A 19,512-nucleotide genomic window follows, 5' to 3' on the forward strand; every position below is an offset into this window, starting at 1 on the left:
GGTTTCCGGAAATGGAAACTGAAATTATGAAAATAATTTCTGATTTTCTCTATTTATACTAAAACGGAAACTTCTTCCGATAGCCATATCTTTCTCATACGAACTCCGATTCCCGCGTTCCGCATGTCCGCGAACTCATATCGACGCGCTCTACAACTTTCGTGAAGGAAGTTTCCCGAGAATCCCAACGTAAAAAAAGTCAAACTTCACACGACCCCCTAAACTGTGAAATTCAAATAATTATACGGACGAAAACCATTCCACTTCACATACAATCTACGAATAAAGCACAATAACAATTATTCGTACAACTGGTCCATTATGAAATACTAAAATTAAATAACAGAAATCCAGGTCATCACAAGCTAGGTGACTAAGGTGAGTCGAATAGGAGACGATTTCCGAGCTCGATTCTTTCATTCTTTTTTTTCTTTTTGATTTGGGGTCTTTGCTTTGCAAGATTGTGGACTTGTAGTATATACAGTGAGCTATGAAAGTGAAAGTGAAGAAGCTGAAGAGAGAGCTTCGACGTAGATGCTTTTGGATAAGGGAGATGGTTTTTTTTTTTTTTTTTTTGAAATTGGGAGATGGCTTTTGGATAAGGGAGATGGTTTGTGGGTAAATGCTTTCTGGGAAAAATGGTTTGTGGGTACATCACTATCTTTCTCTATCATTTTTATGTTTTCTGGGAAATTATTATGAAGAGCTCTGCTGCAACTCCACTTGTTGTCAATTGGGACATTTTCATGTTGCAAACACTGTTCTTATAAAGTTTTGGAATTGTATGATTTATTGCTCCAACTATATAACTTTATCTACAATGGGGCCAAAGCTCAGAAAAGAAAAAAGAAAAAAAAAAGTTATATTGGAAAATAATATACATCTATTGGGGAGCAATAGATGTTTTGAATTGATATTGTTTCACAGTGACTCTGATCAGAACCAGCACTAGTAGTCTCAACTTGTAATACCCGCAATTTTCATTTTCGTTTCATGAATTAGTACGAAATGATTAAAGTGATTTTTGCACGAATATTACTCTAATTAATTCATCTTTTTGAATTATCGAAGTCCCGAAACTTTTCTTTTTAACAAAAGCTCGGATTGTGCGATTCAAGAAAAATCGACTTTTCTACGTACGGAATTTTGGAAAACTTCCTTCATGAAAGTTGTAGAGCTCGTCGATACGATCGCGTGCATATGTGGAATGCAATTTTCGGAGCTCGTATGATTAAGTTACGATTATTTGAAATTAGGGATTCTTTTTGAAATAGAAAATTATATTTTCTTCTTTCTTTTTTCTTTTCCTTTCCCTTTCCCCGGTCCCTCCTCTTTCTTTTCTTTCTTTTCCTTTTCTCCCCATGGTGCGCACTACCTCTCACTCTCTCATCCATCAGTTCATGCAACACTAGAATAATATCCAATATTTATTACTTGGTATTTGATTTTGAGTTAGTGGGTGTCGGTGGCAATCATCCTTTCATCACTTTTCTGCTTCTTCTTCTTGGATTCCATGGGGGCAGCAGCAACAAGCAGCCCATTAGGCGTTGTCTACCGCAGAATAAAGAAAGAGAAGAGCAAAGAGTCTTTGCTTTAATTGCGATGAGACTTACCCAGAAGGTCACTTTTGCAAGAAAACAATTATGGCCATTCTTGAGGCACCGGCACCACTCGATACAGATCGCACTACCACCTTCCTGTCTTCTCTTCCTTCTCCATTCTCTTCTCTCTCCACTGAGATTGCTTGCTCGGTCTAGTCGGCCACCGAGTTGACTCACTTCCTCGTCCTCCAGAGCAAGGAGCTCCAGTCCGTGCTCGAAGGATCCGATTCGAAGTTCGTCGACCTGTTTGTAAAAGATTTGAGGTTTTGGTGTTTGAGAAGGGTTTGAGTACTGTGGGTGAGTGAGGGACAGTTCAGAGGTCCAATCCAGTTATAGAGTAATGCTTTGGCTGCTTTGGAAGCTATTGATTTGGATGTGGCTGAGGAGTTCTGCATTTTTGGGAGGACTTCGGATCTGTGGAGTTGAGAAATGAGAGTGAGGGAGTGAGAGTTCGGTGGAGCTTGCAGATTTTGATGTTAATGTGATGATGATGTAGGTGATGATGATGATGATGTGGGTGGTGATGATGGTAATAATGTAAATGGATGCTACCCTTGTGCTGCCGGAATTGGATGCAAACTCATTTTGGCATGATGACAGATTGAGTTACATGAGCATGAGGGCCATGAGGTGCAGCAATCATCGAGTTCATGACCTTGGCAAGATTCGGGATAAGGTGAGAATCCTATCCTTATAAATTAGGAATTCAAGTTAGTTATATTAACTGACTAATTGTTGAAAAATTAGTTATTTATGGACAAGCATGAAATGGCCTTTGTGTGTAGAAAATTATTGTTGTTAGTTAAATTGTCGACGGAGTTGAATTAGTTCGTGGAGTTGAGAAATTGTGATAACAATGGTCTGCATAAACATTTTGTAAAAATGTTAGTGAGTAAAGAAAAGAAAGGTTTATATATATTGGGTGGCCTTAGTAAATTGTAGTGCACCTAATATGTCAAATCGATATCACAATTTTAAGAAATTGTTCGGTAATTTGAGTTAATTATCGAATTAGTCTCGATTGGTCAAAATTGGTCAATCCTGGTCAAACCAGGAAAAGTTGGGTTGAATTGGATTGAAATTGGGAAGTAATGATTCGGAATGCGATTTGTGAGAATCCGACCGTTGGATTTCCGTATATGTGTGGTTTATGAATGATTGCTAAGTCAAGATCATTATTGGACTAGGTGATTGACGGTTTGAGTTGGTGGACGATTGTGGATCGTATTTTGAGCTGAATTGAAGACGCAGCGGGATTATCGAGGTGAGTAAACCTCACGTGGTTCATATTACGAACCCAATACAATTAATTGCTTTATTTTGTTGCAATCATATGAACTATTGTTGGTGTTACTAGACATTCCTGTGTGAATGTCTGTATATATATTATTACGTGAAATAATATGTATTGTTGGAGTTGTGTTGAGTTATTGTTGAGAAACAATATATTGTGAGAGATATTGAGTTTATTGTTGAGAAACAATATATTGTGAGAGGTGTTGAGTTTTATTGTTGAGGAACAATAAATTGTTGTGATCTGTGGAGATCACTAGGTCACGAGGTGACCATGGCATCTATTAGTGAATCACGCTCTCGTACCGGGCTGGTGGTTATTAATAGTATTAAATCGTAATCACGTCTGTGGCCGGACGAGTGGTTACGTTCAGTTAGAGCTCTAGTCTGTCTGCCAAATGTGGAGTGACCTTATGAGTGAAATTGAGAGTAACTCATAAGTGTCAATATATATATGGTAACCTGATGAGGGAAATTGAGAGTAACTCATAAGGGTCTATATATATATATGAGTCTGTCTACCAAATGTTGGGAAATCTTATGAACGAATTTGAGAGTAACTCATAAGTGTCTATATATATATATGAGAGTGAGTGATCATATGAGCTAAATTGAGAGTAACTCATAAGTGTCTATATATATATACGAGAGTGAGTGATCTTATGAGCTAAATTGAGAGTAACTCATAAGTGTCTACATATATATATGAGAGTGAGAAAGTAACGTGGGTTTGTGGTAGTCTTGAAATCTAATAAATCAACAGTTCTTTCTTGTTTACTCATACTGGCTGTAAAAAGCTTACCGGGTTTTGTGTTGTTGCAACTCCCGGTACACTATTCAAATTGTGTAGCGGGTAATCCTACAGGACAGGAGAACCAGGACGGTGATCGTGCGGTTAGAGCAATTGTTAGAGTTTTACAACAATTGTAAGTTGTGAGGTGTGTTATGCTCATTTGAGCTTTATAATATATTGTGAGAGTGAATTGTAATAATGAACTCGAAGTTTCGAGATTTGGTTTTTTTGTAATTGTAATTATTCAGGTTTCGGATTTGAATTTATCATTCAAAATCCGGGGCGTGACAGTTTGGTATCAGAGCGTAAGGTGCATATTTGGTGATGTGTCAATACCTTCCGAGTGATGGCCCGTCTGCAGCGGATCCCCATCGTGTGCTCTTCGGTATTGGCTAAGTCATTGGGTATGCGTGAGTGTTGGGAGTTGTTTAGGCCGCTAGGTCGTTTAGGGAACGTGAATACCTTCCCTATAGTATTGACTTGGTTAATATGAATTTGTATTTGACTTATACTGTGTTTTAAGTGTTATACATGTCTTAGCCAAGCATACTATACTCCTTAGGTGATGGAGATTCGAAGGGGTTGTACTTAGAACCTTACAGTTGTCTTGTAGGTTCGTATTGGAATAAGTTCAGTGGCCGCGAGTTACAATCCTTGAGGAATAGGAACCTCTTGATTCAACTCTGTTAAGTCAACGAGGATTGTTTTATGGAAATGAGGTTCTTTTGATTGTTGAAGTGTTTGGTTGAAGACATGGTGTGGACCTATGTACGTACCTAGTGTGGATACGAGTATGAATTGTTATAAATTTTGTCTTCTTAAGTTGGACGTACAGATGTTTAGATGAGGTGTACGTATCAAGGATTAGATATCTTGTTTTATAAAGAGACGTCTTAGTGGAGTTTTGGTAATTGACATGTGATACGTGATTAAAGTGACTCTGAGGCAATTATGCTGACCTTGTGTGAGATTGAATTCTTAGTGTAGACTAAGAAGGTTGTGTGGTGATTTTATATACACTACGTGATGAACTTTTAGAAGGAAAAGTTATGAGTAAAAGTATGGGTTTTTCCCTGATGTCTATAGCAGACTTGTGAATATAGTTTTGTTCAAGTGAATGAAATTGAATTTTGAGGCCTATGTATGGTGCAGGAAGAAGCATGGAGGACATGTTAGAGTCAGGCAAGGGTTTGCCTTTGGTGATTGATTTTAGGTGATATAGTTAAACGCAATTTCAGATATTGATTTTAGTGACTTTGTTAGGTATCCATAGTGGTTCAAGTGAATTACTATGTGATATGGAGTTTGATTCGATTTCTGAATCGCTAAATGTTAGGGATCGAATTGTGGTGAGTTTTTGTTGAAGCAATTGATAGATGGAATTATCGAGATTCTATAAGAGTTGTAAGAGTAACTCTAAAAACGTGGGTTTTTCCTAGCTAACTCAGGATGTGTTTAGCTTTATAAATCCCTAATCCTATCGATGAAATTGTTGTGTTTGGTTTGACTCAGAGGATACTAGCTAGACCTCGATGCGACTTAATTGATTGTTGGATTCTTTTTGAGTGATTGTTTTTATTGCATCATTATGAAAGATGTGTGCAGTAGAGTTGTTTATGGTTTTGAAAACAGTATTGGGTGACCAAGGTTCGATCCTTGGTGTTGTTGTTGGTTAAACAAACAGGAAAGAAAACATGCACACCATCTTATTGAGTTTATATTACAAAAAAAAAAGAAAAAAAAAGAAAAAAAAAAGCGAGGACTATGCTATACTAAGCCTAGTCAGCAGCTCCGGATGGGTTGAGGCTGAGCTCAAGAGAAACGTTTGAGCCACTGTGGTAACCGCCTGAGCCACCAGAATAGTAACCAAAAGCGCTACCTTCCTCGGAAGTAGCCTTCAGGTTACCAAAGACGTCCTCGCCGTGCACGGGGAACAGAGGAAGAGTTTGAACCTCCTGGTGATCTCCTCCTCGTTGTTGCAGGGATGTTTGTCCTCCTGTTGTGCCAAAAGAGTTGGACTGGTATTAGTGTTGAAGTGTGAGGAAGAATATGAAACAAAATTTAAATCAAGAAATCCTTCATTACCAGTAGAATAGGTGGAACCAAAGTTGAGATCAATGGATCTACCATCATCAGTAGAACTAGTGGACCCAAAATTGATGTCAATGGATCCACCAGCTGGCCCAAAATTGATGTCGATGGATCCACCAGCACCAGTAGAACCAGTGGACCCAAAATTGAGATCAATGGATCTACCAGTACCAAGAGAACTAGTTCTCATGGGCACTGGAGCAGCCTGATTACACCTATTCATCTGCTTCTCTCGAGCCCTGACGTTCTGGAACCAAAAGTAAATGTTCTTACCCTCAACATACCCATACTGGTTCAGCTGGAGACAGATCTCGTGAATCTGCTCTGTAGTTGGGCACTTAAATCCCTTGACATAGTAAAGATCCTTGAGGATTCTTATTTGTTCTGGAGTAGGAATCCACCTGGTACGGCTTCGCCAGAAATCCATGTTGGCACTACTTCCAGCTGCTTGGGTGTTTCCTCCCTCCTCTGTTGGTTGCTGTTGTTGTGGTTCCATTTGTTGCGGGGTTTGGAGCTCCATTAGTTGCAGAGTTCGTGGCTCTTGGGTCATGGGGTGAGAGGATGTGGAAATCGAGGAATACATGGTTTAGTGTTTGAGGGAGATTTTGTTAGAAGGATTGGAGTTGTTGAACTGGTGATTGGAGATCTGAGATTCTCAGAGGAAAGATGAGATCGAATCTTCAAAGGGAAGAAAAGATCTGAGAAAGAAGGATTAAGGATTTGGAGGAAAAGATTGAAGATCTGAGAGTGAAAAACTGGGGATTTGAGAAGAGAAAGGCTGAAGAGTTGAGAGAGAAAGGCTTGAGCTCGGAAGAAAATTTCTTTTCTTTTGGAGTGAACAGTTTTTCCCCAGAATGCACCTATTTATAGAACAAGGTGAGCAGATCTCCACCGTTGGATGAACGATCTCAGAATTTGAATCCACGCGTTGGATTAAAGTCATCCGAAAACCCGGAAAAGTTGTTGGCGCGTGGAGAGCGTGTAAGGGGACAGGCCGAACCTCGAGATGCTGTGGCAGACAGCTTTAGCCGAAAGCAGATTTGACTGCCGTAAATCACGGAAGGGATAAGCCGTGACACAAGTGGGCCGTACTTGGGCCTGTCTCGGATCAAGGCATCACTGTAGCTGTGGGTGGAGGCCTGATGGGCCGAGTTTCAGAAACAGTTTTGGACATGATGGGCCGAGTTTCTGAAACAGTTTTGGATGAGTTGGGCCGAATTGTTGAAACAGTTGAAACAGTTGGTTTAAATAAAATGATTGGTATGGATAATAACGTGAGCAGCCGTGCTCGAGTGGTTGAGTGTACAGTTCGTGTACAAGAGGTCTGAGGTTCGAACCTCGCCTCTCGTTTATTTTTTATTATGTTCGTTTATGACATAATAAGTATAAAATTTGTACACATTATATTAAGCACAGCTTGTGCTCCAGTGGTTGGGGGACAAAGGTTTCGTGCGGCAGGTTGAGGTTTCGAACCTTGCCTTCCCCGTTATTTTATTTATGTCACTTATGACATAATAAATATAACACGTGAGCATATATTAATGAAGGCAGCTCTTGCTTCAGTGGTTGGGAGCAAAACCTTCGTGTTCGAGGTCGGGAGTTCGAACCTTACCTCTTACAAATATTTTTGGATCTCGTATATGCTTGATATACGGACGTATATACGGTATGTACGGTATACATAAGTATATACGGTCTGTACGGTATGCATACGTATATACAGTTGTACGGTATGCATACGTATATACGGTCTGTATGGTATGTATACGTATATACGGTATGTACAATTTCATACCGTAGCCGAGCTGGAAGTTGGTGGGCCGATTGGTAGGCCCAAATAGTAAGCCCAAATAGTAAGCCCAAATGGTAGGCCCAAATGGTAAGCCCAATTGTTCGGCCCGAATAGTAGGCCCAAATGTTAAACCCAAAGTGGTTTGGGCCGGTTCGAAATGTGGATGATCCGATTTCTTCAGGCCCAATTGGCCAGCCCTAGTGCTTAGCCCAAGGATTGAGCAAGCCCAAGTCATCATCATTGGGTGACATAATTTATTGGCGTGCTTTTGGGGATGATTTGTTTTGAGTGATGCATCTCTATGGTTGTGAAGAGTGGTGCATGCTTAAGTTTTACTATGGAGATTTACCGTGATGCTAATTGAGTAGCGAAACACTTTGTGGGAGTGATTACTGTGCTTGTATGCCAGTACAGAGTGATGATCTATGTGAAGATCTATGTGATGATCTATGTGAAGATCTATGTGAAGATCTATGTGAGGATCTATGAGATGATCCATGTGATGATTTTGTGTAATTGATGTGGAGTGATGTTGAGCAGTTGTTTTGTGAATTTACATTGTGATGAAAGGATTTAGTGGCCATAGAAATGTATTTTTATACAAAGGGCTGAGGCTTTGTAGATTACTACAGATTTGGAAAAGATGGAGATTCTATGGTTAGGTCAACCTTAATCGAGAGGAATTGACTTACGCTCAAATTTCGGGACGAAATTTCTTTAAGGAGGGTAGATTGTAATACCCGCAATTTTCATTTTCGTTTCATGAATTAGTACGAAATGATTAAAGTGATTTTTGCACGAATATTACTCTAATTAATTCATCTTTTTGAATTATCGAAGTCCCGAAACTTTTCTTTTTAACAAAAGCTCGGATTGTGCGATTCAAGAAAAATCGACTTTTCTACGTACGGAATTTTGGAAAACTTCCTTCATGAAAGTTGTAGAGCTCGTCGATACGATCGCGTGCATATGTGGAATGCAATTTTCGGAGCTCGTATGATTAAGTTACGATTATTTGAAATTAGGGATTCTTTTTGAAATAGAAAATTATATTTTCTTCTTTCTTTTTTCTTTTCCTTTCCCTTTCCCCGGTCCCTCCTCTTTCTTTTCTTTCTTTTCCTTTTCTCCCCATGGTGCGCACTACCTCTCACTCTCTCATCCATCAGTTCATGCAACACTAGAATAATATCCAATATTTATTACTTGGTATTTGATTTTGAGTTAGTGGGTGTCGGTGGCAATCATCCTTTCATCACTTTTCTGCTTCTTCTTCTTGGATTCCATGGGGGCAGCAGCAACAAGCAGCCCATTAGGCGTTGTCTACCGCAGAATAAAGAAAGAGAAGAGCAAAGAGTCTTTGCTTTAATTGCGATGAGACTTACCCAGAAGGTCACTTTTGCAAGAAAACAATTATGGCCATTCTTGAGGCACCGGCACCACTCGATACAGATCGCACTACCACCTTCCTGTCTTCTCTTCCTTCTCCATTCTCTTCTCTCTCCACTGAGATTGCTTGCTCGGTCTAGTCGGCCACCGAGTTGACTCACTTCCTCGTCCTCCAGAGCAAGGAGCTCCAGTCCGTGCTCGAAGGATCCGATTCGAAGTTCGTCGACCTGTTTGTAAAAGATTTGAGGTTTTGGTGTTTGAGAAGGGTTTGAGTACTGTGGGTGAGTGAGGGACAGTTCAGAGGTCCAATCCAGTTATAGAGTAATGCTTTGGCTGCTTTGGAAGCTATTGATTTGGATGTGGCTGAGGAGTTCTGCATTTTTGGGAGGACTTCGGATCTGTGGAGTTGAGAAATGAGAGTGAGGGAGTGAGAGTTCGGTGGAGCTTGCAGATTTTGATGTTAATGTGATGATGATGTAGGTGATGATGATGATGATGTGGGTGGTGATGATGGTAATAATGTAAATGGATGCTACCCTTGTGCTGCCGGAATTGGATGCAAACTCATTTTGGCATGATGACAGATTGAGTTACATGAGCATGAGGGCCATGAGGTGCAGCAATCATCGAGTTCATGACCTTGGCAAGATTCGGGATAAGGTGAGAATCCTATCCTTATAAATTAGGAATTCAAGTTAGTTATATTAACTGACTAATTGTTGAAAAATTAGTTATTTATGGACAAGCATGAAATGGCCTTTGTGTGTAGAAAATTATTGTTGTTAGTTAAATTGTCGACGGAGTTGAATTAGTTCGTGGAGTTGAGAAATTGTGATAACAATGGTCTGCATAAACATTTTGTAAAAATGTTAGTGAGTAAAGAAAAGAAAGGTTTATATATATTGGGTGGCCTTAGTAAATTGTAGTGCACCTAATATGTCAAATCGATATCACAATTTTAAGAAATTGTTCGGTAATTTGAGTTAATTATCGAATTAGTCTCGATTGGTCAAAATTGGTCAATCCTGGTCAAACCAGGAAAAGTTGGGTTGAATTGGATTGAAATTGGGAAGTAATGATTCGGAATGCGATTTGTGAGAATCCGACCGTTGGATTTCCGTATATGTGTGGTTTATGAATGATTGCTAAGTCAAGATCATTATTGGACTAGGTGATTGACGGTTTGAGTTGGTGGACGATTGTGGATCGTATTTTGAGCTGAATTGAAGACGCAGCGGGATTATCGAGGTGAGTAAACCTCACGTGGTTCATATTACGAACCCAATACAATTAATTGCTTTATTTTGTTGCAATCATATGAACTATTGTTGGTGTTACTAGACATTCCTGTGTGAATGTCTGTATATATATTATTACGTGAAATAATATGTATTGTTGGAGTTGTGTTGAGTTATTGTTGAGAAACAATATATTGTGAGAGATATTGAGTTTATTGTTGAGAAACAATATATTGTGAGAGGTGTTGAGTTTTATTGTTGAGGAACAATAAATTGTTGTGATCTGTGGAGATCACTAGGTCACGAGGTGACCATGGCATCTATTAGTGAATCACGCTCTCGTACCGGGCTGGTGGTTATTAATAGTATTAAATCGTAATCACGTCTGTGGCCGGACGAGTGGTTACGTTCAGTTAGAGCTCTAGTCTGTCTGCCAAATGTGGAGTGACCTTATGAGTGAAATTGAGAGTAACTCATAAGTGTCAATATATATATGGTAACCTGATGAGGGAAATTGAGAGTAACTCATAAGGGTCTATATATATATATGAGTCTGTCTACCAAATGTTGGGAAATCTTATGAACGAATTTGAGAGTAACTCATAAGTGTCTATATATATATATGAGAGTGAGTGATCATATGAGCTAAATTGAGAGTAACTCATAAGTGTCTATATATATATACGAGAGTGAGTGATCTTATGAGCTAAATTGAGAGTAACTCATAAGTGTCTACATATATATATGAGAGTGAGAAAGTAACGTGGGTTTGTGGTAGTCTTGAAATCTAATAAATCAACAGTTCTTTCTTGTTTACTCATACTGGCTGTAAAAAGCTTACCGGGTTTTGTGTTGTTGCAACTCCCGGTACACTATTCAAATTGTGTAGCGGGTAATCCTACAGGACAGGAGAACCAGGACGGTGATCGTGCGGTTAGAGCAATTGTTAGAGTTTTACAACAATTGTAAGTTGTGAGGTGTGTTATGCTCATTTGAGCTTTATAATATATTGTGAGAGTGAATTGTAATAATGAACTCGAAGTTTCGAGATTTGGTTTTTTTGTAATTGTAATTATTCAGGTTTCGGATTTGAATTTATCATTCAAAATCCGGGGCGTGACAGTTTGGTATCAGAGCGTAAGGTGCATATTTGGTGATGTGTCAATACCTTCCGAGTGATGGCCCGTCTGCAGCGGATCCCCATCGTGTGCTCTTCGGTATTGGCTAAGTCATTGGGTATGCGTGAGTGTTGGGAGTTGTTTAGGCCGCTAGGTCGTTTAGGGAACGTGAATACCTTCCCTATAGTATTGACTTGGTTAATATGAATTTGTATTTGACTTATACTGTGTTTTAAGTGTTATACATGTCTTAGCCAAGCATACTATACTCCTTAGGTGATGGAGATTCGAAGGGGTTGTACTTAGAACCTTACAGTTGTCTTGTAGGTTCGTATTGGAATAAGTTCAGTGGCCGCGAGTTACAATCCTTGAGGAATAGGAACCTCTTGATTCAACTCTGTTAAGTCAACGAGGATTGTTTTATGGAAATGAGGTTCTTTTGATTGTTGAAGTGTTTGGTTGAAGACATGGTGTGGACCTATGTACGTACCTAGTGTGGATACGAGTATGAATTGTTATAAATTTTGTCTTCTTAAGTTGGACGTACAGATGTTTAGATGAGGTGTACGTATCAAGGATTAGATATCTTGTTTTATAAAGAGACGTCTTAGTGGAGTTTTGGTAATTGACATGTGATACGTGATTAAAGTGACTCTGAGGCAATTATGCTGACCTTGTGTGAGATTGAATTCTTAGTGTAGACTAAGAAGGTTGTGTGGTGATTTTATATACACTACGTGATGAACTTTTAGAAGGAAAAGTTATGAGTAAAAGTATGGGTTTTTCCCTGATGTCTATAGCAGACTTGTGAATATAGTTTTGTTCAAGTGAATGAAATTGAATTTTGAGGCCTATGTATGGTGCAGGAAGAAGCATGGAGGACATGTTAGAGTCAGGCAAGGGTTTGCCTTTGGTGATTGATTTTAGGTGATATAGTTAAACGCAATTTCAGATATTGATTTTAGTGACTTTGTTAGGTATCCATAGTGGTTCAAGTGAATTACTATGTGATATGGAGTTTGATTCGATTTCTGAATCGCTAAATGTTAGGGATCGAATTGTGGTGAGTTTTTGTTGAAGCAATTGATAGATGGAATTATCGAGATTCTATAAGAGTTGTAAGAGTAACTCTAAAAACGTGGGTTTTTCCTAGCTAACTCAGGATGTGTTTAGCTTTATAAATCCCTAATCCTATCGATGAAATTGTTGTGTTTGGTTTGACTCAGAGGATACTAGCTAGACCTCGATGCGACTTAATTGATTGTTGGATTCTTTTTGAGTGATTGTTTTTATTGCATCATTATGAAAGATGTGTGCAGTAGAGTTGTTTATGGTTTTGAAAACAGTATTGGGTGACCAAGGTTCGATCCTTGGTGTTGTTGTTGGTTAAACAAACAGGAAAGAAAACATGCACACCATCTTATTGAGTTTATATTACAAAAAAAAAAGAAAAAAAAAGAAAAAAAAAAGCGAGGACTATGCTATACTAAGCCTAGTCAGCAGCTCCGGATGGGTTGAGGCTGAGCTCAAGAGAAACGTTTGAGCCACTGTGGTAACCGCCTGAGCCACCAGAATAGTAACCAAAAGCGCTACCTTCCTCGGAAGTAGCCTTCAGGTTACCAAAGACGTCCTCGCCGTGCACGGGGAACAGAGGAAGAGTTTGAACCTCCTGGTGATCTCCTCCTCGTTGTTGCAGGGATGTTTGTCCTCCTGTTGTGCCAAAAGAGTTGGACTGGTATTAGTGTTGAAGTGTGAGGAAGAATATGAAACAAAATTTAAATCAAGAAATCCTTCATTACCAGTAGAATAGGTGGAACCAAAGTTGAGATCAATGGATCTACCATCATCAGTAGAACTAGTGGACCCAAAATTGATGTCAATGGATCCACCAGCTGGCCCAAAATTGATGTCGATGGATCCACCAGCACCAGTAGAACCAGTGGACCCAAAATTGAGATCAATGGATCTACCAGTACCAAGAGAACTAGTTCTCATGGGCACTGGAGCAGCCTGATTACACCTATTCATCTGCTTCTCTCGAGCCCTGACGTTCTGGAACCAAAAGTAAATGTTCTTACCCTCAACATACCCATACTGGTTCAGCTGGAGACAGATCTCGTGAATCTGCTCTGTAGTTGGGCACTTAAATCCCTTGACATAGTAAAGATCCTTGAGGATTCTTATTTGTTCTGGAGTAGGAATCCACCTGGTACGGCTTCGCCAGAAATCCATGTTGGCACTACTTCCAGCTGCTTGGGTGTTTCCTCCCTCCTCTGTTGGTTGCTGTTGTTGTGGTTCCATTTGTTGCGGGGTTTGGAGCTCCATTAGTTGCAGAGTTCGTGGCTCTTGGGTCATGGGGTGAGAGGATGTGGAAATCGAGGAATACATGGTTTAGTGTTTGAGGGAGATTTTGTTAGAAGGATTGGAGTTGTTGAACTGGTGATTGGAGATCTGAGATTCTCAGAGGAAAGATGAGATCGAATCTTCAAAGGGAAGAAAAGATCTGAGAAAGAAGGATTAAGGATTTGGAGGAAAAGATTGAAGATCTGAGAGTGAAAAACTGGGGATTTGAGAAGAGAAAGGCTGAAGAGTTGAGAGAGAAAGGCTTGAGCTCGGAAGAAAATTTCTTTTCTTTTGGAGTGAACAGTTTTTCCCCAGAATGCACCTATTTATAGAACAAGGTGAGCAGATCTCCACCGTTGGATGAACGATCTCAGAATTTGAATCCACGCGTTGGATTAAAGTCATCCGAAAACCCGGAAAAGTTGTTGGCGCGTGGAGAGCGTGTAAGGGGACAGGCCGAACCTCGAGATGCTGTGGCAGACAGCTTTAGCCGAAAGCAGATTTGACTGCCGTAAATCACGGAAGGGATAAGCCGTGACACAAGTGGGCCGTACTTGGGCCTGTCTCGGATCAAGGCATCACTGTAGCTGTGGGTGGAGGCCTGATGGGCCGAGTTTCAGAAACAGTTTTGGACATGATGGGCCGAGTTTCTGAAACAGTTTTGGATGAGTTGGGCCGAATTGTTGAAACAGTTGAAACAGTTGGTTTAAATAAAATGATTGGTATGGATAATAACGTGAGCAGCCGTGCTCGAGTGGTTGAGTGTACAGTTCGTGTACAAGAGGTCTGAGGTTCGAACCTCGCCTCTCGTTTATTTTTTATTATGTTCGTTTATGACATAATAAGTATAAAATTTGTACACATTATATTAAGCACAGCTTGTGCTCCAGTGGTTGGGGGACAAAGGTTTCGTGCGGCAGGTTGAGGTTTCGAACCTTGCCTTCCCCGTTATTTTATTTATGTCACTTATGACATAATAAATATAACACGTGAGCATATATTAATGAAGGCAGCTCTTGCTTCAGTGGTTGGGAGCAAAACCTTCGTGTTCGAGGTCGGGAGTTCGAACCTTACCTCTTACAAATATTTTTGGATCTCGTATATGCTTGATATACGGACGTATATACGGTATGTACGGTATACATAAGTATATACGGTCTGTACGGTATGCATACGTATATACAGTTGTACGGTATGCATACGTATATACGGTCTGTATGGTATGTATACGTATATACGGTATGTACAATTTCATACCGTAGCCGAGCTGGAAGTTGGTGGGCCGATTGGTAGGCCCAAATAGTAAGCCCAAATAGTAAGCCCAAATGGTAGGCCCAAATGGTAAGCCCAATTGTTCGGCCCGAATAGTAGGCCCAAATGTTAAACCCAAAGTGGTTTGGGCCGGTTCGAAATGTGGATGATCCGATTTCTTCAGGCCCAATTGGCCAGCCCTAGTGCTTAGCCCAAGGATTGAGCAAGCCCAAGTCATCATCATTGGGTGACATAATTTATTGGCGTGCTTTTGGGGATGATTTGTTTTGAGTGATGCATCTCTATGGTTGTGAAGAGTGGTGCATGCTTAAGTTTTACTATGGAGATTTACCGTGATGCTAATTGAGTAGCGAAACACTTTGTGGGAGTGATTACTGTGCTTGTATGCCAGTACAGAGTGATGATCTATGTGAAGATCTATGTGATGATCTATGTGAAGATCTATGTGATGATCTATGTGAAGATCTATGTGAAGATCTATGTGAGGATCTATGAGATGATCCATGTGATGATTTTGTGTAATTGATGTGGAGTGATGTTGAGCAGTTGTTTTGTGAATTTACATTGTGATGAAAGGATTTAGTGGCCATAGAAATGTATTTTTATACAAAGGGCTGAGGCTTTGTAGATTACTACAGATTTGGAAAAGATGGAGATTCTATGGTTAGGTCAACCTTAATCGAGAGGAATTGACTTACGCTCAAATTTCGGGACGAAATTTCTTTAAGGAGGGTAGATTGTAATACCCGCAATTTTCATTTTCGTTTCATGAATTAGTACGAAATGATTAAAGTGATTTTTGCACGAATATTACTCTAATTAATTCATCTTTTTGAATTATCGAAGTCCCGAAACTTTTCTTTTTAACAAAAGCTCGGATTGTGCGATTCAAGAAAAATCGACTTTTCTACGTACGGAATTTTGGAAAACTTCCTTCATGAAAGTTGTAGAGCTCGTCGATACGATCGCGTGCATATGTGGAATGCAATTTTCGGAGCTCGTATGATTAAGTTACGATTATTTGAAATTAGGGATTCTTTTTGAAATAGAAAATTATATTTTCTTCTTTCTTTTTTCTTTTCCTTTCCCTTTCCCCGGTCCCTCCTCTTTCTTTTCTTTCTTTTCCTTTTCTCCCCATGGTGCGCACTACCTCTCACTCTCTCATCCATCAGTTCATGCAACACTAGAATAATATCCAATATTTATTACTTGGTATTTGATTTTGAGTTAGTGGGTGTCGGTGGCAATCATCCTTTCATCACTTTTCTGCTTCTTCTTCTTGGATTCCATGGGGGCAGCAGCAACAAGCAGCCCATTAGGCGTTGTCTACCGCAGAATAAAGAAAGAGAAGAGCAAAGAGTCTTTGCTTTAATTGCGATGAGACTTACCCAGAAGGTCACTTTTGCAAGAAAACAATTATGGCCATTCTTGAGGCACCGGCACCACTCGATACAGATCGCACTACCACCTTCCTGTCTTCTCTTCCTTCTCCATTCTCTTCTCTCTCCACTGAGATTGCTTGCTCGGTCTAGTCGGCCACCGAGTTGACTCACTTCCTCGTCCTCCAGAGCAAGGAGCTCCAGTCCGTGCTCGAAGGATCCGATTCGAAGTTCGTCGACCTGTTTGTAAAAGATTTGAGGTTTTGGTGTTTGAGAAGGGTTTGAGTACTGTGGGTGAGTGAGGGACAGTTCAGAGGTCCAATCCAGTTATAGAGTAATGCTTTGGCTGCTTTGGAAGCTATTGATTTGGATGTGGCTGAGGAGTTCTGCATTTTTGGGAGGACTTCGGATCTGTGGAGTTGAGAAATGAGAGTGAGGGAGTGAGAGTTCGGTGGAGCTTGCAGATTTTGATGTTAATGTGATGATGATGTAGGTGATGATGATGATGATGTGGGTGGTGATGATGGTAATAATGTAAATGGATGCTACCCTTGTGCTGCCGGAATTGGATGCAAACTCATTTTGGCATGATGACAGATTGAGTTACATGAGCATGAGGGCCATGAGGTGCAGCAATCATCGAGTTCATGACCTTGGCAAGATTCGGGATAAGGTGAGAATCCTATCCTTATAAATTAGGAATTCAAGTTAGTTATATTAACTGACTAATTGTTGAAAAATTAGTTATTTATGGACAAGCATGAAATGGCCTTTGTGTGTAGAAAATTATTGTTGTTAGTTAAATTGTCGACGGAGTTGAATTAGTTCGTGGAGTTGAGAAATTGTGATAACAATGGTCTGCATAAACATTTTGTAAAAATGTTAGTGAGTAAAGAAAAGAAAGGTTTATATATATTGGGTGGCCTTAGTAAATTGTAGTGCACCTAATATGTCAAATCGATATCACAATTTTAAGAAATTGTTCGGTAATTTGAGTTAATTATCGAATTAGTCTCGATTGGTCAAAATTGGTCAATCCTGGTCAAACCAGGAAAAGTTGGGTTGAATTGGATTGAAATTGGGAAGTAATGATTCGGAATGCGATTTGTGAGAATCCGACCGTTGGATTTCCGTATATGTGTGGTTTATGAATGATTGCTAAGTCAAGATCATTATTGGACTAGGTGATTGACGGTTTGAGTTGGTGGACGATTGTGGATCGTATTTTGAGCTGAATTGAAGACGCAGCGGGATTATCGAGGTGAGTAAACCTCACGTGGTTCATATTACGAACCCAATACAATTAATTGCTTTATTTTGTTGCAATCATATGAACTATTGTTGGTGTTACTAGACATTCCTGTGTGAATGTCTGTATATATATTATTACGTGAAATAATATGTATTGTTGGAGTTGTGTTGAGTTATTGTTGAGAAACAATATATTGTGAGAGATATTGAGTTTATTGTTGAGAAACAATATATTGTGAGAGGTGTTGAGTTTTATTGTTGAGGAACAATAAATTGTTGTGATCTGTGGAGATCACTAGGTCACGAGGTGACCATGGCATCTATTAGTGAATCACGCTCTCGTACCGGGCTGGTGGTTATTAATAGTATTAAATCGTAATCACGTCTGTGGCCGGACGAGTGGTTACGTTCAGTTAGAGCTCTAGTCTGTCTGCCAAATGTGGAGTGACCTTATGAGTGAAATTGAGAGTAACTCATAAGTGTCAATATATATATGGTAACCTGATGAGGGAAATTGAGAGTAACTCATAAGGGTCTATATATATATATGAGTCTGTCTACCAAATGTTGGGAAATCTTATGAACGAATTTGAGAGTAACTCATAAGTGTCTATATATATATATGAGAGTGAGTGATCATATGAGCTAAATTGAGAGTAACTCATAAGTGTCTATATATATATACGAGAGTGAGTGATCTTATGAGCTAAATTGAGAGTAACTCATAAGTGTCTACATATATATATGAGAGTGAGAAAGTAACGTGGGTTTGTGGTAGTCTTGAAATCTAATAAATCAACAGTTCTTTCTTGTTTACTCATACTGGCTGTAAAAAGCTTACCGGGTTTTGTGTTGTTGCAACTCCCGGTACACTATTCAAATTGTGTAGCGGGTAATCCTACAGGACAGGAGAACCAGGACGGTGATCGTGCGGTTAGAGCAATTGTTAGAGTTTTACAACAATTGTAAGTTGTGAGGTGTGTTATGCTCATTTGAGCTTTATAATATATTGTGAGAGTGAATTGTAATAATGAACTCGAAGTTTCGAGATTTGGTTTTTTTGTAATTGTAATTATTCAGGTTTCGGATTTGAATTTATCATTCAAAATCCGGGGCGTGACACAACTACTACGTACTGCGGGACCTATAGGTTGATCAATAATTCCCTTCTCCATTTACTTTCTTCTATCAATCTATGTATGAATGTTAATTGGCCGGTTTGCCTCACAAATACAATCAACGTAGACCGAAAGCACTTAGCTAGGAAGACATTAACTGTGTGTGTGTGTGTGTATGGCTGTACATTTCTACGTAGTTGATCGAGAAAATATATAGTGACATGCGGATGCAGGCCAGGGATTATAATAATATTGATCTGTAGCATGGTATAGCTAGCCAGGGATGGTAGTTGGAATTGGCTCTATAACTGGTAGTTGGAAATATTGGCTCTATAACTGGTAGTTTAAGTTTGTAACCAAAATTTCATGCGGCATGCAAACAAAATTTCAGCCAACTAGCTACCTTGGATGGCTGAATGGCTCCATGCGGCATGCAACCAAAATTTCAGTTTGTTTATATATGATTTGCATTCTTTTTCACCAAGGAATATTAATTCTTTCTTTTGCATGTGGAGTCCAAACTGACAAATGAATTTGACGACATCTGTAAGAGTCAAAGCCTCAAAGGATGCATTCAATTCGCATAAAAAAAAATTAAAAAAAAATAAAATAAAAAGAAAGAAGGATGCATTCAACAATATCATTTCTTTCTCAATCCTCATTAATATGATAACGTACTTTGGTCGTGGAGTTATTCTTTTTTATAGAACAGAGGATCGAGAATTGAAATCTATCGGTGAGTGATCATGATCAAAATGGCGGTCCTAAGTGATTTGAATGCAATTAGTTTGTATCATTGTGTTTGTCACTTACAGGAAATCAATGGCAATTAAGAAC

General features: G+C 39.4%; 3 long non-coding RNA genes across 3 annotated transcripts; all 3 read left to right on the forward strand.

Annotated features, from left to right (window-relative positions):
* The first annotated feature begins 1,065 nt into the window (after window positions 1-1,065).
* Window positions 1,066-3,886, forward strand: LOC133708233 (uncharacterized). The gene is made up of 3 exons (XR_009845678.1): window positions 1,066-2,277; window positions 2,789-2,865; window positions 3,745-3,886. It is a non-coding gene; the product is annotated as an uncharacterized LOC133708233 (long non-coding RNA).
* Window positions 3,887-8,387: 4,501 nt separating this feature from the next.
* Window positions 8,388-11,225, forward strand: LOC133708238 (uncharacterized). The gene is made up of 3 exons (XR_009845681.1): window positions 8,388-9,616; window positions 10,128-10,204; window positions 11,084-11,225. It is a non-coding gene; the product is annotated as an uncharacterized LOC133708238 (long non-coding RNA).
* A 4,525-nt stretch (window positions 11,226-15,750) lies between these two features.
* On the forward strand, window positions 15,751-18,588 carry LOC133708252 (uncharacterized). The gene is made up of 3 exons (XR_009845691.1): window positions 15,751-16,979; window positions 17,491-17,567; window positions 18,447-18,588. It is a non-coding gene; the product is annotated as an uncharacterized LOC133708252 (long non-coding RNA).
* The last annotated feature ends 924 nt before the right edge of the window (window positions 18,589-19,512 follow it).

This window comes from Rosa rugosa, chromosome 1, assembly GCF_958449725.1.
Source record: "Rosa rugosa chromosome 1, drRosRugo1.1, whole genome shotgun sequence".
NCBI classification, from domain to species: domain Eukaryota; kingdom Viridiplantae; phylum Streptophyta; class Magnoliopsida; order Rosales; family Rosaceae; genus Rosa; species Rosa rugosa.